At 37.2% G+C, this 23653-nt stretch overlaps 1 pseudogene; it reads left to right on the top strand.

Moving 5' to 3' along the window:
• The first annotated feature begins 361 nt into the window (after positions 1-361).
• LOC120108287 lies at positions 362-22599 on the top strand (annotated as a pseudogene).
• The last annotated feature ends 1054 nt before the right edge of the window (positions 22600-23653 follow it).

The raw sequence follows: 23653 nt of genomic DNA, 5'->3' as shown, positions 1-23653 counted from the left end.
TCTTCGCCAGTTTTTTTTTTTTTTTTTGACTTTATTGACTATACTCATATGCATATGGTGTGACGAGTTGGTGTAAAAAAACAAAAAAAAAAGCAAAAAAATAAAACAAAACAATGGAAAAACAAAAACAAAAACAAAATAAAATCCCCCTCTTTTGTACGGAAAAAAGAAAAAAAATCCACCCCCTTTCTATCCCTCCCCTTGTCCGTGATCAAGCACACGAAAAAACCTCATACAGCATTGTTATATGCATCATCTCCTCCCACGGGCCCCTGCAGTACCTCCAACTCTCTCGCTTTCATTCGCAAGGAACTGCCCCCCCTCCCACCTAACTAAAAGGGACAGGCGAGAAACGAGACACAAATCTCCGCTCCGCCCCCAGTCCTAAAATTAGGGTTTCTCCCTCCCCGATCCCAGTCCCCATTGTGCCTAATTCTCCAAAAACGCTGCAATTCCTGGCATTTCCGCCTCCGATCCATCCAGATTCTCCTCGATTGGATGATCTGCGGGTCTCCGTAGGGATCGGGTTCTCGGTAAATCTCGTGTTCCTTAGATCGAAGGAGGTGGTTGATAGGGAGCCGGAAAGTTGGCGCCCCAACGCAGGTCGCAGCGCCACATGGGTGGCCAGGTGCAGCAGAGCAACGCCGCGGCGGCGGCGGCGGCTCTGTATGACCACCACCCCGGCGGGGCGGCGGGGGCTGGCGGGGACGCCGGGGATGCGGTCATGGCTCGGTGGCTCCAGTCCGCCGGCCTCCAGCACCTGGCCTCGCCGCTTGCTTCCGCTGACCAGCGCATGCTCCCCAATCTCCTCATGCAGGTACTGGATCTTGCTTCAATCTGAGATGATTCTTCTTTTTTTTTGGTAATGTTTTATATTAAAAACTTAAGTTTAATGGACTCTCGCGTAGTGGTACTAGAGGCAGATCTCTCCTTTTTGCGTCGTGTCATGATTAAACTTGATGATTGTTTCTTTCCTCTCTCGGATTTAATCCTAATTTTATAATATGGCGATTTAATTGGATCCTGTTTGCTTTATTGGTTTCACATAGGGCAGTCTTGCGTTTTCAAGATCTGGGTTAATCTTCATTTTGTTAAGATCGGGGAATATTTGTAATGCTGGAAAGTAATGTTCCTTTTTTTTAAAAAAATAAAAAGTTCTCAAATTTCGAAGCATGTAAATGTTGGTTTATATCCTGCTTGTTTACTTGTGTTGCTGGAGTATTCTTTTGCGATGTGTCATTCACTGTGGATTAATTTTGGCCATTACAAATATTGGTGTTATCTAAAGAATATACAATGACATTGTTTCTGGTGCTTTTATTGGCTCTGATCCTGTAGTTTAGAATATCCTTTTATTTTGGGTGCTGTGGAGACAGGGTTATGGGCCACAGACTGTTGAGGAGAAGCAGAAACTCTTTAAAGTTTTAAGGAATCTGAACTTTAATGGGGAGTCTGGTTCTGATCCATACACTCAAACGGCCCAAAGCATGGGAGCAGCAGGTGCAACAGATGGCTTTTATTCACCCGAACTCAGAGGGGAGTTCGGAGCTGGTCTTTTGGATCTTCATGCTATGGATGACACTGAACTTCTTTCTGAGGTATGATCCTTATGAATGCCAAGAAAACCATTTTGTAAATCCATTCCTCCATGAAACTTGCACTGTGTTTCATTTTTCAATTAACATTCTATATTGTATCTATTTTATTTTAGAGGGCATCATAAGTTTACACTTCATAGCAAGTTACTCATATCTTTGTTTATTTGAAGCTTAATTAACTTCGCTACTTGAACATTTTCCTTGACAAATATCCTTATTGGTATAATTTAGATGTATGCTCTTTAAAAACCAATATCCCCTAGAAATCATTTATCATTTTGTTTAATGTTGAAGAAGGATATAGAGAGATGCTTCAGAAGAAAGAAACAACAATGAGACTTCATTTTGTAGTTTCCTGAAAGAAGTATCTGGTTAGTACCAAAAAAAGAAGTATCTGGTCATGCTTGTTCTAAAGCCATGCGCAAATAAGAATATATCATAACTGTTAATGACTGCACTTGAGAACTAGGAAAGAATGAAAATGCCTGTGCTTGGTGGGAGAGGCCGTCATCATCATGACATGGGAATGGGCTTTTGAATAGCAACTCTTAACAAATTTTATCTTTAATAAATAAGGTATTCACATACAGCACATCATGAACTTTGGTGCATAGCTAGATCCTTGCATCTCATTATTTGCATGCAAACTACTGTGATCTAGCCATCTTTATTTTATTTAATTTTTTTGTTGGAAGTATGTATAAGACATGCTTATGCCTGATTTGATCATCAATATTTTCTAACATACAACGTAATTACATATTGTCTCCATTGACATTCGACTATCATCATAATGTGCTTGGATTTCCTGCTCTGTCTAATTGATCTTGGTCGTTTGTAAGCTCGTCACATCAATTCACATGTAATTCCCATGCTTTTTCTTCTTTCTCCATCTAATGATTCTAATCTAAATTGTCCATGTGCTTAACTGGTCTATTAGTTGCTCATGCAGTGCATGTGCTAAAAACTAGTATGTTTTTATGCCCTTCAACCCTTTTTTGTTTTGTGGGTGGGGGTTCCTGTCTTGCACAAACCTGCATTATTGAAGCATATTATTAGTTGCATAATTTTCATGTAGGTCAAGAGATATGACCAACTGATTTTTATTTTCTTGACTAGGCATGCTTTATGGTTTATGGGATTTTCTCCAAATATATAGTTTTGTGAAATAAGAAATTCTCTCATAGTATGTTCTGTTTTCATCCTCCCAACTGATGTTGTACGTACCCCTGCATCTTGTGCATTTCTACATAAGCCCATATCAATCTCTTTTAACCAACATACCGACATATCCACATGTAAGTGCATATGCTAAGGTACATGATAACAATAATGATAACTAAGCTTTATCCTATAAATATAGGGTTGACTAGGAGGCAATAAATGCCTCCACTATTTTAAAGAAGGCCCATAAATGGATTAATAAAATGCTATTCTTAATACTTTGACATCAGCCTCCCATGTATTGTGCCAACATTCATAGCTTTGACTGGCTGGGGGTGTGTGAAAGAACTAATGAGAAAATGAAATGAAAACCGAAGGAAAAAATTTATTGTTTGAAGAGATGCACAATTGAGACCACCAGCATGTAGGTAGTCTACTTTATCCTTAGAGCAAAACTATAAACATGCTACTTTGTTCAGAGCACCTTGAAACTAGATTTTAGTTGTTTACCATGTCAAATTTGGTAGAGAATGCAAAGAGAGTTTTATGTTTTGAAAGTGAAAATGTTATTCATTTTTTAAGAGAAATCTGTTTCATTTAATTGTATAAGTGCAATCATGTAGATCCTTTGATGAATACATGATCAATAAATCTGATTAAACAATTGATGTATTGATCATTCAATAAAATTTATATTTCCAACTATGATTTAATTAATGAAATTGACAGTAAACTAATTAGATCTAATTCATATTATCTGAACATGTAATATTCAACTTTAAAGTGTAATACTTGGTTTTGTCCGAGGGCCAAGAAACATTATGGTAATTTCACTAGTTTTGGCTTCAGCTTGATTAGTAGTTGTTGTATAAAAAAGGAGTAAATTCAAGTAAAAAGTAGAAATTTACGAGTACGGAGAAATCTTTTAGATGCTACATTACTTTGTTTCTTCTGATGAAGATTGATACTTATAGGCTGTGAATCATTTCTAAATCACTAGCTAATATCGACTATTAAGCACCAAAAGTTTAATGCCAATACGATTACTCATATAATATTGTATGTATGGAAGGCATGAGATAGTCTAAAGAAGTTAAATATTCATAGGAAGATGAGATATAACTGTTACATATGTTGGAGCCTTGTATGCCTTGTTCGGTGAATCAACTAAGTGTTCAGCAGGGAAAAAAATTGACACAATGAACTTGGAGAAACAAAAGTCATTTTAATGAATTTTGAAGATTGAACCAGCCTCTTGAGTTATTTCATATTGACTAATATAAAAACTTTGATTCTTAATTTTAGGCATAAAAATTTAAGGGAATAATTAGCTTGTGGAATGGGGAAGGTGGTATATATGCCATCACTTTTCTTCAATGTGTTGTGACTGTGGTAGGCTTCATTTTGTTTGTCTCTTTTTCATCATTTGTATGATTATTAAGCATTGACAAGCTGGCCAGGGAGATGCTGATTATGCAAAAGCAACAGAGAAAGTGAAGGAATGAGGTTCTTTTATTAGCAAACCTACAAATGATGCCATGAAGTTTTTTGACTATTGAATTGTCTATCTGGGATCAAACTGTAATACAGTTCTGTTGAAGAGCTTGTAATTTAATCTTTCACTGTTGATTACTTTTCATCATGAATGTAGATGAAAATTATTACTTAATAAAAGTTATTTTTTCCTTGGATGATGTTGATATCACATGCTATGTTTCCACTTTTTTTTGAGCTCTAGTCACCATTTTGTGCTTCATTTTCTCCTTGCAGCATGTAATGTCAGAACCATTTGAGCCATCACCATTCATGCCTACCAGTGGTTTTGATAATAATGATGATGCAGTACCTAGCAAGCAACAAGGGCCAGCAGACAGCAATATTAGACAATCAGTTAGTGAAAGAGAAATTAGCTCAAAAGAGACAAATGTAGCCAAGATTAAAGTTGTGGTAAGTAAACTCCCTATAATCATATAAGCTTTATGTCATAGGGTGAGAATGCATTCTGGTGCTTCACGTGTTGATGCCTTTGTGTTTTGAAAATTGCACATGGATAGTCTGGATACTTATATTCGAAATTAGAGTTGTTTAATACACTTAGGTTTCAAAATACATGGGGAAAGAGTTTGAGATACTTGAGTTATAAAATGGCTTCATACCCTAATCCTATCATAACACCACAAAAAAGTGGATATATTTTCCAAAAGTTTCATTTCTCATAATAACCCTAAATGAGATTCTTCCTTAGATGTTTGAAGTTTGAACCATGCTAAACTTTTATAGAAAAGGATCTTAACATTGCTGGACTCCAAGAAGGGGTCCATGGGGCATGTTTCAATGATAAGAGTCCCACATCTACAAAATCCAAATTCATAGTGATTTGTTGGTCATAGAAAAACCTAAGATTATCTAGATTAAGAGCATAATATACCACATAAACATTAAGAAATTTTATGAGGAAGGCATATTAACACCCAGTCCATGCTTATTTTTTTTAAATTTTTCCTATATCTGAAATTTTTAGTAGTAGGCAAATGCATTTGCGCACAGTTTATTAATTTATTATACCTTTATCTGCAACAAGATGCCACCTTTGTCAATGTAAGAGTGCTGCTATTCAGGCTGTTTTTCAGTATCTTAACCCTAATGTTCTGATTTGCATCTCCTATTCCTGCAACCAATATTTTTATTTTCATCCTCACGTATGTTCCCTTGGAAGTTGTCAAGTCTAAGTGGCACAGATCAGAACTCTCTAGGGTATCAATTCCCTGCATTTGTGGGCTGGACCATTCTACCTGCCATATGGGTAGTACTCAACCAAGTCCTTATTCTACCATCCGGTTGAATTATTTTATTGTTGGTATCAGTTTATGGGTTTTTATGGTCACAGTTCTGCTTGATTGGTCGACAAATGTTTCCTTTCCAGTGGAGATACTTAAATGTCTTTATGGATAATTTGTTTAGTTTATAGGTTCTGGCAGAAGACTGTTGCCCCTCCAATCATTTATGACTGAGGTTGATGTGAGCAATAACTTAATTGGCCCTTTATGGTCATGGAGGACTAACAAATTAAGCTTGAGAGATTGAATGTAGACTGAAGATATATATATGATTCGGAGAGAACAAAAAGGACAGCACAAACAAAATAGTCTTGTTTAGAAAAGGCACTAACATATCTTCCACATGTTCCAAATACGAGGACAGATGTGTAATTTTTTCAAGAAGTCTGTTATAAGGGGATATGCCTTTTTGTTATCTTTAATGTGCAGCATCTGAAGTACTTCGATATTGAATTATAATGTTAAGATCCTCCAGAGGTGAGTTCTGGATGAATTTATCATCACACCCAGGTTTCAAGCAATCCAAATCTTGTTATTATTGGTATTGCTGAAATAATCATTGTACTGCCCTTTAGTGTAGTACAAGCTGTTCTCTTCATACCTAAGGTTGAAATTATGAATTTTGTTTTTGGGGTCTGGTCAGGCCAAATGAGTTTATGTTTGGGTTTCCTGAATTTCAGCTGAAAATATTTTTTTTGTAAAAAAATTATAATCATAAAGATAAAATGAACCATGTTTATTAGATGTGATAATAATGTTAGATTATATTGTTCTGAAACGTGACAATAATGTATATTATATCATTTTGAACCTAATATTATTTTGGTTTTAGTGATCGAAAATATATTTAAATTGTTCAGAGATAAAAGTACAGAGAACTCTCAAAAAAGAATAATAATTAGAAAAATATTATGTAATAAATTTGACTAGGCACCATTTTAAGATAAAAAATGTTATTTGTTGGAAATCGACTATATTAGAAATTATGCATTCTTAAAAAAAGCTTTCTACAATTTACAATATTTATATTTAAATCTGTAAACTTAAGTTATTTGGAGATCCTTCATGAAATGTAAGCTCTGAAAGTCATATTTAACTTTTACCAATTTAAAAGAATAGTTTAACTTTAACATTCTTTCACATCCATTTCTTTTAACTTTTTTAAATTATTTTTTGTTTTTTTAGATCCCTTGCATATTTGAGTTGGTGTTGGAAAAATGCGCCCTAGGAAATTGATACATCACCTGTGAGCAAGCTTTATGTTAGCAAATATGAAGGAGAGTGATAAAATTTTGAATATACCTTTCGATTGATTTAACTTGGCTGAAACTAGCCAAAGCTGGCTCAGAACTGATTGATGCCACTGAAACTAGGGCGGTTCTGGATTAGTTCAGTTGGAACGGCAAACCTTGCTTAAAAACATTTATTAATTTGTTTCTGTAGATTTTGAGATATGCTTAGAAGTCTGATAAACTGGTTCCCTCCCCCTCCTTTCCCACCATTGCAGGTACGTAAAAGGCCTTTGAACAAGAAGGAGATTTCCCGAAAAGAGGATGATATCGTCACTGTACATAATAATGCATATTTAACTGTCCATGAGCCTAAGTTAAAGGTTTGTTATCTTTTCTGTCTGCAGAATGTTATATAATCTTAATCTTGATTGTCTTCTTCCTACCAAAAAAATGTTAATCATCTTCTTTACCACGACTCTCAGGTATTTGTTTTTGAATGAGTTCAACCGGTTGCTAAGCATGCAGTGTAAATTAATATTGCAAAACCTTTGTATGCATGATTTACAACCCAGGGACATTTTTTTCCATTACATGATTGATTGTTATATGTTCATAAACTATTGTCTTTGCAGAGTTATTTTTATTATTTGGTTTTAGGGATAAGATGGTTCTTCATAAGTGTATCAAATTTTTCTCATGCATTATGCAATCTCTCAACACCTATATAAATATTCAGTTGGTTTTTTTCAGCAAGTTACCATGTGAAGTGTTTTTCTGTTTGGCATTCATTATTTATTTGCAAGTAATGGGCTTATATCTATTTGGTCTTTTCTAAATACTGGCAATTCAATTTAATTAAATGCAGACTTTGAAGCAACATGACCCAATTGTTTGCATTTTCTGTATGGCTCCACATGCGAAAGAATAATTTTAATAAGTTATAGCAACTTTAAATATTCTCAACAAGCCACCACAGGGTCTGCCGAACCGGGCCGAACCATCCGGTTCCGGCCAGCACCAAGCTGACCTGGTGCGAAATTGGGTCGGATCGGCTATTCTATTCAGTTCCGCCCGAAACTGCTATTGGATCGACCGGAATCGGTCCTTTACCGGCCGAAACCAGTCGATTCGGTGCCGACTCGGTGCGAACCGGCCGGTCACAACAAGTCACCCGATTTCGAACCGATTGGATATGATATTATTGCCACTCTCGGCCTTCCCAACACTATTTCAAAGCAGCTCCACCGCTTTTTCTTCCTAAAAAAATCACAAATAACAACCGATTCAAACTATCAAAAGGAGGATCCAAGGCTAAATAAGGTGTGCTTCCTCTTTTCTATCTCCTTTCCTTCTTTTTTTGGGAGAAGGGTTTGAAAAAATAGCTCAACAATTATAAAATAAATGGAGGTCATGCCAAAAATTTCGATTTGGGCTTAATTTTTTTATATGTTGTAGATTTATGGACGATGTATACGCCGACATAAAATTTTTTAATTTTTGAATTATATATAATTTTTAAAAATTAAAATTATGTTTATAGATTAAAAATAAAAAAATGATGATTTGTATCAGTTTAAATTAATCAGATGTATCATTTAGGTTAAATCGAGATCATAGAAACATCAAAAAAAACATCAAAAAAATATAAAAAATGTTAAATTAGACTTAAATTCATAGAAAAAGTTTGAAAAGAGTCATTACCAATTATTTTTTTTGTTGAAAACTCCCAAAAAAAAAATTAGAGTTTGCCACAGACCGGCACGCCCTACCGGTTCGGTACCGGTTTAGCGGACCTTGGGCCACCATAACTTAGATTCATACCTTTGACTTCTAGGCTGGTCTATTTGTTATCTCTTCATATAGGCTTAATTAGTGGAAACATATTATCGGCTGTGCATGGTTATAAAAATCTAGCCCCTAGAGTTTTTATTTCAGGATTGGTGATTACAGCTTACTCTTGTGAAGTTAGATGTACCTTTTATAATTATTCTGAGGTGGAGGAAAGGTGGATATTGTGTGGTCGTATGATTTCCCTTTATAACTAAAAAAAAGTTAAATCCTTCATACAAACAAATAGATTTTAGAATGATGATAACCTTTGAAAATCAAAAACTAATTTGATTTATTTGCTCTTCTTTGGTAAAGTTTATAGCTGCTAACCTGTTCTTTCAGCCTTTGGCTTGCTAACACTGTGATAGAGGCATGCACAGCAGCTCAAAGGCTGATTCAACATATTGTTGACAGTATGTGCAATTTTTTGAGTTGAGTGCTTGAGGCTTATGCCCTGAACTGCCCCAAGGATTGTTTCCTTGTCTTTATAGGCTGAACTTTCCTGGCCTTCAGCTTCAGCTTTTTAAAAAATTGCTACTGAGGTCTATAACGAGCACAAAGTCGAGGTAACTTTGGATCAATAATATCAGATTCTTAGCAATGAGATTATGAGTGGGAGGTTTTGTGAACTCATAATTCCCTGTGCTTCATTTAGGAACTAAAAGTTATTTTTGGAAATTAAGGGTTATGGCTATCCAGGGAATTTGTTTCCATCATTATAAGCTCTCATAGTAATGAATAAGGATTAGATTTTTTTTATTATTGTAAAAGCTTAATAAAATTGTAGTTGTTATTTTAAGAAACAATTCTTCAGGATATTTGGTTCTTAACTTTTGTTGAGACCAGCATCTTGAGTCCTTGGTGGTGAGATGCCAAGTTCTCTTTAATCAAGAGGATGCAATAACCTAGCTTATTTCTTAGCCTTTTTATACTTTAGTTAATTTATAAAGAACAGAAAGTTGATTCTTTATTGCCCCTACTGCCTCATCGTTTTGACTCGAAGAAAGGATTGCATTGTTATAAGCAATTGGTTATATGTGGGGAACCCTTGGAGTATGATTCTTAAAATTTATAATTCTTGTAATGCAAGAGCTTACGAAGTTTCGACTTATATCTGAGGGTCTATGGGGTTCTGAGAAATCTTTTTTTATATTAGTAACTCCTGAATGATTTTCTCTATTTGAAGCAATTTTGCATTTGGAGGAACTGTGATCTATTGCCTTGTATCGGAAAACTTGTACCTTCACTTTCGTTTTAAGGTGTTATCAAAGTGATGTTCCTGGAATGAAGAAAATAGGGAAGGTACTTAGTGGTGGACACTTTTTTGTTATAGGCCCTACTATTGTTTGCTATTCTGATTTTTTCTCGAACTCTACAAGATTTGAAAGTACACTTAGGCTAGTAGGTTTGTTTGGGTTTTTGGGGTTAAAAGGAGATTTTCTTTTATCAGTATAGAGTTGACTTTTCATCCTTCCAGCTCTAATTATATGAAAAACATTTCTGTATGCCATTATTAGAAAAGATTTGAATATATATAGTTCTTGACTTCTCTTAAAAATAAACCTTTTTCCCGTGCTTCAATGCATGCTTGTTTCTGAGACAGGCAAACCAAATCCTCATTTTGATCCTTTTCATCTAGTTGGATCAAGAGAAAGCAGGAAGTTTGATTGAGGATAGGTGCTTCCATTGATTGTCCAAACCTTTTGTCTTTACATTAGAAGTTGATGATCAAAGAAATTGTAGCAAGCCATGAACCTGCGAACCAAGAAGCCGATATAGAAATGCCTTATATGCTGGTTGCGCCTGACCTAAATGTGGATGACTTCACCATTCCTTTTAATCAATCTGAAGAAATTGTTGTAGTTCGTCAAAGTTCAAGTATGTTACAAATATCTGTAATTTCTTTTTTGGGTTCTGGTTGCTTTAGGGTCCTGCTAGTGTAAAGGTTGAACTTGAGCTGAACTATTCTACAGCTGAAGCACATGATGTTGTGGGATAGACCATGACTCGGGCCAAGATCAAGCATCTTGTCAACAGCAGCTGAAGTTGTAATACCAAATGAAAACAATGTCAAACATGAAGCTGAGTCCAAACCCAACGGATTGTGAGAAGCTTCCTAATGCAACCTGAATTTTATTTCTTGAAGTTTGGGTGAGAATGAATGGCTGAAACATTCAATGGCTTCCTAGCTGAAAACAGGTTTGGTCAGTGGCACGTGTTTCCTTGCTAATCGCCGCTCTTAATATTAGGCTCTACCCTTGTTTCTTCACTTGTTTTAGTTGGTGTAGATTCTAGAACGTTCTGAAAGACTTGTACAAAGTGTAGTTGAGTTTGCATGAGTTTCTTTAGGTAGTGAAAGATACAATTAGTGATTAATATAACTATTAGAAAGTCAATACGCTGGTTTGTTGATGAGGCTCATCACTTGCTTGTTGATGAGGGCCCAAAACCTAGACCCTTGCGGTGAGATTTCACCAATCCCCTAATGCCACACTCATGTTTAATAGAAGATGGTTCTTGTAATTTTCTATGCTTAATCTTTTCAATTGTTTTTTCAGTGAATGTACTCTTGGTTTAGTATCTTTATTGAATCTTGAATAATTATGTTTCATTCCCCTAAAGTTTATAATTTTTTCTTTTCCTCTCATATATGGTAACAAATATTTATGCTGAATTTTGTTGGAGGCATGTGGCATATCAACCCTGTAGTGCTTAGTGCCTATCCTCTTTTTTGCATCTTGTACTTACTGAAGTAACTGATTTGTAACCTTGACATGATAGGTGGACTTGACTGCATATGTGGAGAAGCATGAATTTTGTTTTGATGCTGTTCTGGATGAGCATGTTACAAATGATGAGGTAAGATCTCTCAAAATTCTATATCGCATACAATTTGTCAGTTTAATAATCTCTTCTGAAATAACTTTGGATATGTTTGCACAGAGAACTAACCTGCCATTTCAATCAGCAATGTGTATCTTTGTATGATTATAATATTACTATCCTGAACAGGTATATCGTGAGACTGTAGAACCAATTATACCAACCATTTTTCAGCGGGCAAAAGCCACGTGCTTTGCTTACGGTCAAACAGGTGTGTTGAACCATGGACAAAATTAACAACCTCTATAGTAATTTCAGATGTGCAGTTTGTTTATTCATACAGAGCTCCTTTCTTGATGTATGGAAATCCAATTCATTTATTTTAAAATACTTATTGTGCTCAGGCTTGTTCAGCTTGTCTTCCTAAAACTTTGTAACCCCGTAGTAGTTAATGAAACATGTTCCTTCTTCCAATGCTGAAAAAGTTAAGCATTGTTAACATATTTATCTTTTAAGTCAATAGCTCTTTGTGATTTTTGATTGGAAACTGCTACTTGAGATGAAAAATACTGGTGGAGCATTCAAGTTTCATATTGAAGCTTGTTTATATTAAGTTGTTTGGTTTTAGACATGCAAGCCAATCTAGCTAGCAAATGTAGAATAGTTGATAGGATGAGGATGATTCTAGATGGGCATCTTTTATCTACGTGATCTAGCATGTGAAATTGTTTATATAGACCACGATATATTCAACATGCTTATTAGATCTATTTTTAGGGTCTGCTTTTTCATATTTTCTCCCCATTCATTCATTTTAGAGGCTAAGTCCTTTGCAGATTTTTTTGTTTAAATCTTTATTCACTATTACCATTTAGGGGTGGTAATTTTTGACCCGACCTATAAACAACTTATTTTAAGTAAGTTTGTGTTTGGCATAAATGGGGTTTGGGTCATAAATGAATCAACCTGCCTAGGCCTATTTATTAAACGGGTCGGTTTCAAGCTTAGACCTTTAAACCGTTTAAACCTGTTTTGACCCGTTTAATAATTGGGTCCACGTCATGACCTGACCCATAAACCTGTTTAAAACCCTACTTAACTCATTTCTATCCTATTTAACCCGATCTGTTTAACCCATTTAAATAGGTTAACGGGTTGGGGTCGGGTTACCTGTTTAATAAATAGGTTGGGTTTAGATCTGAATTTTGACTTGTTTAATAAATAGGTGGGTTCGAGTTCACAAATTTTTGAACCGGCTTGCATCCGACTTGAGCCGTATTTGACCTGACACACCCAGGTTGCCACCCCTACTACTGTCCACGTTCCTTTTGGTCTTTGTCCTTGCTTCTTTTTTAACCCTTTGTCATACTTATTTGTTCAAATATTGATATTGAAAGGCAAAGTTTCACCAGTATTTTGTATCATCATCACGATTGTCCAGACCATGGTACATCATGCCGTACTGAAATCGGGCAGTTTGGGGTGTACCATACCGGTTCGGTTTCTGATATATGGTATAGGGGGTGGTACTAAGTGTTGGTACGCCAAACCAGCCTCTGAACCAGAACGTACCGGCACGGGGACCGGTATCGAGAATGGCATACCTTGGTCCCAGACCCTTTTAGTAGTTTGTGGTTGGCTATGGGGCAAAAATTGTAGGGGCTTTGTGGGAAAGCTGAGTATATTTTTTATGACTTACTATCAAACTTACATAAGTTCTCTACAATTTGATAAGATCCCTAGACAAGGCAACTATAGGTGACAAAGGGAAACCTTCATGGTACCTTGATAGAGATGCAACTTCGTTGGATTAGGTTAAGGGCCAATTGGAGCCCAGCTCAACCAGAAAATGAACTTGACGACCCAAAACCCATGTTGAAACAAGTCCAAAAGTTTCAAACTGAAATACAACTGAGTTAGGCCAGGTTTGATTTTGAGCAAGCTTCTAATTGGGTTATCTTAAAAGCTTTATTGCGGAATTATGGGTTTAGTTTGGAAGCACCTAAGGCAAGTTAGCTTCAGGTTTGGTCACTTTAGGAGGTCTATCATGGTAGTTTGGGCTTTGGCTCGGTTGAGTTGCCCAAGCTTTCTACTTGAAAGCAGCCCAAGCCCATCAAAATTGCAAGTTTGGTTGGACCTGGTTCATGCTAAACCTGCTTGGGTTGGAGCCCTTGTACTGAAAGTTTAATTAGCATGTTGGTGGACTTATCTAATTGATTGCAATTTATGCTTATCTAACCAAAGAGCAACCCTTGAAACTAGAAGTGGCTAGATGAAGAGGGAAGAGTGCAAGGTTTTATATTGGTAATTTCTCTGAGGAACAATTATAAGCAAAGAAGTAGGAAACTATGTTGTAAGAGCTTACTTGAAGTAGGAGCTATTGTGGGGTGTGGCAGAAGTAGCTGCAAGAATGTGTTTCTAAAGAGATATTGAAGCAGGTGTATTTTCTGTAGTCAGAAGTTTCCAACTGCTATAAAATATGAGAAGGAATGGGAAATAAAGCTTTAAAAGTTGTTGGATCACGCTAATACCCTGATATAACCCATATAAGGTGAAGGACTAAATCATCCAACACCAAAATTGATATAATGTGCTGGTACGACAATAGTGTTTGCTCAGACTTAAGAGTATCTACATAAACTAATTAATCTGCTTCTGTTGGCTGGATCATCCACTTGGGTTAATCTGCAAACTTGTGATGGGATTGTATTGCATAATCCTATCTATTGGATGAATCCAGTAAACCAATACTGAAATGAAGTCTCTGTTTAGACACGAGAATTAAAAGCTTCAGAAGTCTTTCATGTGAAGCCTAGAGAGGTTGGAAGTGGCAAATTGCTCTAACTAGTTCTCCAACACTTAGTAGCTTAACCCTTATATTGGCCGTGGGCACTGCTGGATGCTTATGATCAAATATGAATTAGGAGGAAAAAAAAATCAAAACTTACGATGAGCATCTATTGTAGTCGATCATTTCCAAGATCTATTCTAGTTTCTTATTATTGTAGTGGAAATGGCCCTCACAATCTTCAGTTTTACACTTACACATAACAGAAGAAATGTTCTTGGTGGATGTAGGACCTGGTACACCAAAATTTGTATGCAAGATAAGCCTTGAGCAGCAAGTGGTAAAGTTTTGATGGTAACTGTTACACCCTTATTACTGCAGGCCTACCTCTTCTGATAGGCTTGCTACAACATGTTTTAAGGGGTTTAAATGCCACCTTATAATAGTCACAAACTCCGATGACAAAAAAATGTCACATGACAGCTGAGAACTTGAATTCCCTTTTTAGTATGAATTATTTGTATCACAAGATTTATTTAGTTGAGATGTGAAGCTCTCATGTTTTTTGCTGCTTGAAATACAGTCGATATTGAGATGCATCAGAGAATTGTGATGATGCCTTTGCCTCCTCGAGGCCTGCATAATGAAGTACCTTTTAATATCCAAGGATGCAATTTGTGCGCCTATTTTTTTAATTACTTAAATGTGATTTTATATCTTCTCTGCATGGCATCCAATTTTGTCAACAAGGAAGCATTTGTGCTAGTGTGTGCTTGAAAGTTCTTGCACATTTAGTGCTCATGCCAGTTTGTTTGATGATGTGTAAACTTCCTTCAGAGATCAAGAATGGAAAGGATGAAAAATGGGGCAGAACATATGGGTTAAAAATTAAAAACTAATGTCTGTGTAGAGTCCTTTAAGAACAAATACAAATCTAGTGTACAAAAATAATTGGTAGCCTATATTTTTATAGGTTTAATATCTTGTGCACATATTTTCATTAACAACTTGTCAGTCGTCAAAAATAACTATAACACTTTGATTTACTTATTTTTCCAGGTAGTGGGGAAGACATACACAATGAAACCTTTGCCTCTCAGAGCTGCAGAAGACATTGTTCGGTTGTTGCGTCAGCCAATATTACCGCAATCAAAATTTCAAATTGTGGCTTAGCTATTTTGAGATATATGGTGGCAAACTTTTTGATCTTCTTTTGTGACAGGCGGTTGGTTTCTCTCTATCTATTAATGTCATATAACTAATGCACCTTTTTGAAGAATTTTAACTTTATGATATTTTCCTTGTCTTGCATGTGTCTAAGTTTCAAATTTCCATGGAAAAGGTAGTAGCTTCTAAATCAATAGATCTTTGTTTGATTCTCTTGACAGCTCATGGAAATACAAAAGGGATGCAATATCTGGCTTCAATTCTGAGTTGTTTAATCTTCTTCGCATTATTTGCTGTATCACCCTGAACCGTCTGGTTTGGGGCGTACCAAGCTGTTCCGCCCCTTAATTCAAGACACTGGCAAGGGAGGGGGAGAGAGAGAAGAGAGGAAGAGAGAGAGGGGTGTGTGTGTGGGGGGTGCTTTGCCCTTATTATGCAGCATAGGAGGAGAGGAGGCTCAAACCTCTCTCCCTGGGCCCCACCCTTATTACGTAGCATAGGAGGAGAGGCGGCTTGAAAGCCCTTTCTTTCTCTCCCTCTCTCGGCTCCCCCCCCCCCTCTTTTCTGCTCTTCCTTTCTGCCTCTCCCCTTTCCTCTTTGGCTCCTCTTTGTTGGTACACCACGAGTTGGCATGGCACGGTACTGTGCTGTACCATGCCGCGGGGCAACCATTATGGATCCCGGTATTGGTTCTGCTGATTTTGCTTCTTCGAGTATTTGCTCAGTAGGATTTTGCTAGATAAGTAGTTATTGAAAAAGTAACTAAGTATGTGATTGATAGATGTGCAGAATATTACTTCAGTCATGTGCAAGGTTTCATCTTAATGCTTTATGACAAAGCTCTCTAGTAAGTTCATGATGAAGAATAGCTTTATATAAAAATGTCGGATTGTGGAATGTTTCAAGTTCCAAAATACATGATGCCATCATACTAGAGACATGTTTTTTATTTTTTAATTAAACAATTGAAAATAGTCCCCAACTTGGACAGACATTGCGGGCATGTGTATGATAACTAGGTATTCTGGCATTTCCGTTTTGTCGCAAGTATAATCCTTTCCACCTAATGTTTTCCATCAGGAAACTCTGCATGAGGGAAGATGGAAGGCAACAAGTTTGCATTGTTGGATTACAGGAATTTGAAGTGTCAGATGTTCAGATTGTTGTGGATTTTATTGAGAAAGGAAATGCTGCACGAAGTACAGGTTCTACAGGAGCCAATGAAGAATCATCAAGATCTCATGCTATCTTGCAACTTGCGATTAAGAAGCACAAAGAGGTAGTTGACACCAGAAGGCAGAAAGATGGCAATGACTCTTTCAAGGGAGGCAAAGTTATTGGGAAGATCTCTTTTATTGATCTTGCTGGAAGTGAGCGCGGTGCTGATACAACAGATAACGATCGTCAGACACGGTCTATATCTTCTCAAAAGTGTTTTCTTGCACTTTCATTTGTTTATATTGTATCTTGATGTGACTACATGCCATGCAAGCAATTGTTATATTCAATTGTCTGAATTTTATTTTCCATGTGACCCTTACTAGGTGCGATCTATTATTTCATCGTTCTTCAAAATTCTGTTTTGTGGTATTCATTGATATATTTGTACTATTCTCACTTCAGAATTGAGGGAGCAGAAATAAATAAGAGCCTTTTGGCTTTGAAGGAATGTATCCGTGCTCTAGACAACGATCAAATTCATATTCCATTCCGTGGGAGCAAACTGACAGAGGTGCTTCGTGACTCTTTTGTCGGCAATTCAAGGACGGTTATGATTTCTTGCATTTCTCCAAATGCAGGTTCTTGTGAACATACCGTTAATACCTTAAGATATGCCGATAGGTATGATTAGGTGCATTTTATTGAACATAAGCTATATAATTGAGTAAGAATTGATGGGCTGTTATTTGATATTTAGCGACTGTTTTATTGTTATCTGAACAGGGTCAAAAGTCTTTCCAAGAGTGGTAATCCTAGAAAAGATCCCAACTACTGCATCTTTAGTTCCTTCTAGCAAGGAATCAGCTTCAGCATCATCATTTCCTTTCTCGGTCGAATCGGAGGATCTTCGTGAGCAAAACCAAGAAGTGAAAGTGGCAGAACTGCCTAGGAAAAATATGGAAAGTTTTTCATATAATTCCACATCCGAGCTTGATAGGAATTCATCCAGTATGATGTCAAATTACACCCATAATGGAAGGGAAGAAAGTGGTACAACATTAGGTTCATTGGAGATGGAGAGGGTTGACATGAAAAGCAGTCAAAGCAGCTATGGTAACAAGTTATATTCTTCTGTTCAGAACTCATTTGATAGTCAGGATGAAGAAAAAGTACCAAAGGTCTCCCCGCCTCGTAGAAAAGTTTCTAGGGAAGAAAAATCTGAAAAAGTGAACAATTGGTCAAGAAAAGACTGTGCACCAGAATTACCTGCTGCCAGCCGTAAGCAGCAACATACATTTGATTCTACTTCTAACATTGCGTCAAAGCAATATGAACTGGAAGTTTCACGTAATGATGGGGAAATTGATGCCTTACTTGAGGTAGTGAACATGTTCTTCGCTGGTACCTTCTCTTCTATTATCTACTAATAAAATTTGCTGTCTTTAACCTTTTTTTTCCTCCTCTTGATTGGTGCAGGAGGAAGAGGCTCTCATAGCAGCTCATAGAAAAGAAATTGAAAATACAATGGAGATAGTGCGTGAAGTAAGCCATCTGTCCAACTTCCATCTAGTATTTCATTTTGAAGTCCTTTTGTACCTTCCTCTTTCCAGCTTTGGCATGTATTGCGGATGTAACTGCCATCTGTCAAACTTTCTCATAACAGCTTTTATGAATTTTTGATTTCTCTCCAGGTTATTGAAATGTCCATGCATTTAATAAGATCAATAGTCATGCCGGACCAATGTGCCTGCTTGTTACCTCTCCACTTGATCACATGTGCAACTTCATGCACTTGATCACATGTGCAACTTCATGCCCGTGCATGCTATATCTTTACTGGATCAGTCTTCATGGGCTTGATTTTGTCATCAGTTGGACATGCTCTAATGTCTATTCCTTCTCACTCCACTTATTTCTCACACTTACTATATCAGATCATTTGATTACTTGTGATACGTCCTTCCTGCTAAGGACTTAATCTATGACAACTGTGCATGTGAATGAACATCACTCTGTTATGTGACAATATCCCTCTACATGCATACAATTTTTTGCACTTAAGTTAATATCAATTTCATGTGCCATGCATGCGTATAATAATATGTGCCACTTAGTCTTAATCATCAGTATGGGGTTATCGCTTGGTGCAATGGTAAAAGGCATATATATGTTCGCCATCACAGTCATGCATATGATTACATTGCCACTCAGAAGTATTTGATGAAATGGTGGTGTTTATGTCAGTCAATTACTGTCCCTTTTGATGGGATGCTGAATAAGTGCATGAATAAGTGCATCTAGAAACAATTTGACTTGTGTTACTATTGCTCTCGATGGGAATGCTACCTGCACCCCTCCTACCCAAGGAAAAAAAAAACATGCGATCCAGAGCCATTTTTATTTCATTTACAAATTGCTGGTGTTTTATGCATGGTTTTTTAACTCAGTGATTAGAGTCAAATTTTGCTGAATTGGGTTGTAAACTACCACAAATCTATATTAATTGGACCACAAAAGATTGCACAATCTAGGGTTGGATTTCTTGTGCTTTTAGAGGATAAGTGGATCTGTCAACTTTCCCAGCCCAATATTCATTTACATGCATTAGTCACGGAGCCACAACTTGCAATGTTTTACCTTTTAAACCTTCAGTTCCTAAAGTCATAATAGTTAAGTCAGCACTTGTATCACTTCTAGCAACATTCATTGAAGATCACTACCATTTGATGTTTTGCCCCTTACAATTGCCTTTTGCTCTAGCACTTACGCACAAGAAACAGTTCACATGCATTCATGAAATTGTTATACCAAAATTTTATATTTAGGTGCCATTTGGTATCTCTTTCATTTTTTCAGAAGTAGAAAAGAGATTTTATTTTTATTTTATTTCTAAATTTTAAAAATATAAATATGTGGTATGGTCAATTATGTTTAATATTATAAATATGATGATGGTGGCCGAGGCAGTATAATGGTGGTAAAAACATTGAGGGCGATAGTGGTGAAGGTGGTGGTAGTGGCAGTAGGGGTGGTAGTGGTGGTATGAGTGGTGGGGGCAGAAACAATGTTGTGGTGGTGCAATGATGGTGGTGGTGGTGTGTAATTGGCGTCACATACACCGTGGTGGTGGCGACGATATTGCAGAGGGGTGGCATGACGGTTGTGGTAGTAGAGGCGGAGGCGGCGGTGATGGTAGTAATAGAAATGATGGTAATGGCAACAACGGTGATGGTGGTGCTGGAGATGACGATAGTGGTATGGTAGAGATTGTTTTGGTGGTAGTGGTAAAAGACATGAGTTTGTTGTTTTTGAAAATAGTAAAAGCAAGAATTTCTTTTATTTGTTATAGAAATGATGAAAATGACTTGAAAAATAGAAAATAAAATAATAGCATCAAATATGTTTTTTGTCGTGGTTTCTATGATTCTATTTATAAAATAAAAAACAAGAAATAAAAGTGATGCCACATAGGCCCTTAATCCACATATTCTTTGTACTTATGATGTTGCATATTTAGAAGATATGGATTGTGCTTAAAATAAATTTATTTTAATTCCTTTTTTTATATGTAAAAAGAGGACTTAGTAAAAAAGGATGTCTAAGCAAGGTTTGCCGTACCGCCTTGTATTGTCCGGTACAAGGTGTACCGCCTGGTATGCGACGTACCGTACCGGAAGAAAACTGGTGCGAAACACACATTCAAGTTGGTACAAGCCCTATACCGCCTATACCAAGACATACCGCCTCGTATCGAAATATACCGACCTGTACCAAGATATACTAATCTATACCGAGGCGGCGTACCGGTCCATACCGAGGCGTACCGAGATAAAAATTAAAAAAATGGGGTAAGAGAGCTATTGCAGCACAGAAGTATACTGTACCGTATCGTATCAAACCGATAAGATACCGATACGGTACCCGGTACCGAGATTGCGGTCCTTGTGTCTAAGAGTTTTCTATGATTAGATAATAGTAATCAAACATCAATCATCTGATTAAATGGTGGTATTAATGATTCTAACGTATCTCTTATTTATTATTATCTGTTTGTTTGACAAAACATGTTTCTAAGTTGGCTCAATAGAGTCTACTTTCCTAGCATTTGCAATCCAATCCCAAACCAGGTTTTCAAACTGCTATTCATTAGTACGTATTTTATTTCTTTGATAAACTCTTTTATTTTGTTTAGCAAGGTAAGAGATATAACAGACTAGAAGAGCTAAGAATTTAGATTTGGTTTTTATGAATCTATGAATATTATCTAAAATCAGGAATCTTTATTTAGGGAGAAATCTTTCAAAGCTATGATTCATGTTACGTAGTAGTATCTCACTCACTTAAAATCATCTAGGTGCCATAGATTTAATTTAATTCTTTGTTAAGATCAGTGTTCAGAACCTATTCGACTTGGCCCAACCCATTTTCTGGCTGGGTTGCAGGTTGGCAGTTCAAGAACCCACACCACCACCACCACCTCCCATCCCCCCCCCTCTCCCGCAGGGCTCAAAGTCTCTCTTTGAAATTTTCCTTCTTCGTCTCCAATCGTATTTCCTGACCTCATCAATAATGGAGCTGACAAAAAGAGAATGCATGATCTGATCGCAGCTAGTGGCTCTGGCAATTGGCAGTCCGCCATCAATTCGTCAAGCTCCAGTTGCCATCAATAGTATTGCAACTTCCTCTGTTCTTCATCACCACTCCTCTCCCCCTTCAACAATGAAGCCTCTTTTTCTCTCGTGATTAATCCCCCCCACCATGAACCACGAACATGGCTCCTCCTCTAATTATCTTACTACATGTCAAGCCAAACCATGGGTAACTAGAGCCACACCTCAGGTGGAAGAGATCAGGGAAGAAGGCTCTGGACTCTATATTGACAACCCCTTCTTTATTTTTTTTCCTTTATTTGAACTGCCAAGTTGAAACCATCCAAAGCATCAGTTTGGATGGTTAAACCATATAGCCTGCTGGGTCAGCTCTCACACGCAACCCCCCTCCTTTGTTTTTTTTTAACTAGTGGATGATCCATTCGGGTTTCTAAAACTTGGTTTAGATCTTACAAGTTGCAAGTAACCTGAATTGTTTTGTACAGACTTTTTTTATATTAGTGTGATGTTTCGCTTATGATAATTTTTATGTATGGATAAGTTTTGACTAAATATTTGGGTGAACAAGTACTTCAAGAGAAAGAGTCCTCATGTACTTTGTCCATGCAGGAGATGAATTTATTGGCAGAGGTTGACCAACCAGGTAGCCGCATTGACAACTATGTGACACAGTTAAGCTTTGTGCTCTCACGCAAGGCTGCAGGTCTGGTGAGCCTTCAAGCCCGCTTAGCAAGGTTCCAGCATCGCCTAAAAGAGCAGGAGATCCTTAGCCGTAAGAAAGCACCACGATAGTTGCTTTGTTCTGATAGTTTGGGTTGTTTTTCCACTGATGCCAGGAGGCACTTGTGCCCCAAACTCAGGTTAACCATTTTTTTGATTCTTCCTACGTCTCACTCATATCGTCAGTTGGAAAAGGTTAGTGGCTTCAAGAATATGCTTTCGTAGCGTTGAAGATGTAGGTGACTTTAGAGGTTCCCCTCTTAGTTTCAGTTTCCTTGTTTGGTTATCTGCGTTGTTTGCAGGGCGACTGTCTGCTCTGTGAAGGCCAGGTCGTGTGGGCATGCATGTGAGATTGTCAGCCTGCAGTTGTTTGAAGCGTGTATCTGCTATCAGGATTATGGGTTTGCTTCTGGAGGACCGTGACAAGAAAAATGAATTGGAGGAAACGATTTTTAGGTAGTTTAAGCATTGAATCTCCAGAGATGTATGTAACCCTTTCTATATCATTGTTGTATTCTTTATTTCTATATACTCATTTAAACTGACCGGTCCTGGGAAAAAGTGTGTGCAATTAATATATTGTTGATGCAAAAGATTCATCGCCATTAAGTAGGGAACATATTGTTGGCTGAATTTATCAATGAAATCTCTTCATTAAAAACAAAAAAAGATCCATTAGTTCTCAGAATTTAATATGATTGTGTAATCTTTATGATTACCATGGACAGTTAGAATGCGATGTCGCTGAAAGGCATGGGCAGCTTGTTGTCATAATTGATGAGCTTCGAGTGTTAAGCATCTATGAAGATATCTGTAGATTTATTGTATTGTGCATGGACAGGTACCATGGAGCGCAGATATATTGGTACGTGTATGCATTGGTACCTGGACTCTTGTGCTTCAGTCCTGTAACGTATGCATTGGTACCTGGACTCCTATGCTTCAGTCCTGTTTAAGAAGAGATGGGCCACCAGTAAGCACTCTTGGGTGCCTTCGCCACCCTCGTTTAACTATAAGCCTCAAGCAGCAGCAGTAACTCCTAGTATCAGCCTGCTAGGGATCAGGAAGGAAGGCCCCCTCATTCCATAGGAGAGAGTCCACCGCTTGTTACCGTGCATTCATGGAAAGCCATCTGAAAATTGGGTAGAGCCAGAAGCAGGGACAGGGACATGTCCTATACGGCAGGGGATAAAAGGCCTTCTGAATACATAGAGAGAGAAATTAGGATATGCGGGGTGGATCTCTATTGAGATCCGGTCAAATCTTGATTGGACGATAAGGATCCTATATATCTATGTATGCAATCTCAGATTTATTGTTCTCTTTCTATGTATACATATAACATCCAATTCAATTTTCCACAATAGCATCTTGAAGTTGATTTTCGCATCATGATATACCGAGATTCCAATAACATAAAACATGTTGCTCCATACAAGCACAAAACATTTTCTGAGAACACCCCGTTTGGGATAACAAAATTGTCCCGGAAGGTAGTATGATAATCTTGTCTCTGTATTAGCCTGGACAGCTCTTCAAGTCACAGAAGGTAGATCAGAATACTTTAAATGAGCGTTCCAAAAATGAGGCACAAATGACCATTTAAGATACGGTCTTTAGAAAATTTCTAGGTCGACTCATGAACAAACATCAAATCATAAAAATATCATCTGCTGGTTGCAGTCCAGCATTCGATTAAGACAATACGGTTCTAGAAATAAGT

Source organism: Phoenix dactylifera, unplaced genomic scaffold (genome assembly GCF_009389715.1).
Source record: "Phoenix dactylifera cultivar Barhee BC4 unplaced genomic scaffold, palm_55x_up_171113_PBpolish2nd_filt_p 001257F, whole genome shotgun sequence".
Classification (NCBI taxonomy): Eukaryota; Viridiplantae; Streptophyta; class Magnoliopsida; order Arecales; family Arecaceae; genus Phoenix; species Phoenix dactylifera.
Note: the sequence above shows the minus strand (reverse complement) of the source record. Positions and strands in the feature narration are given on the sequence as shown.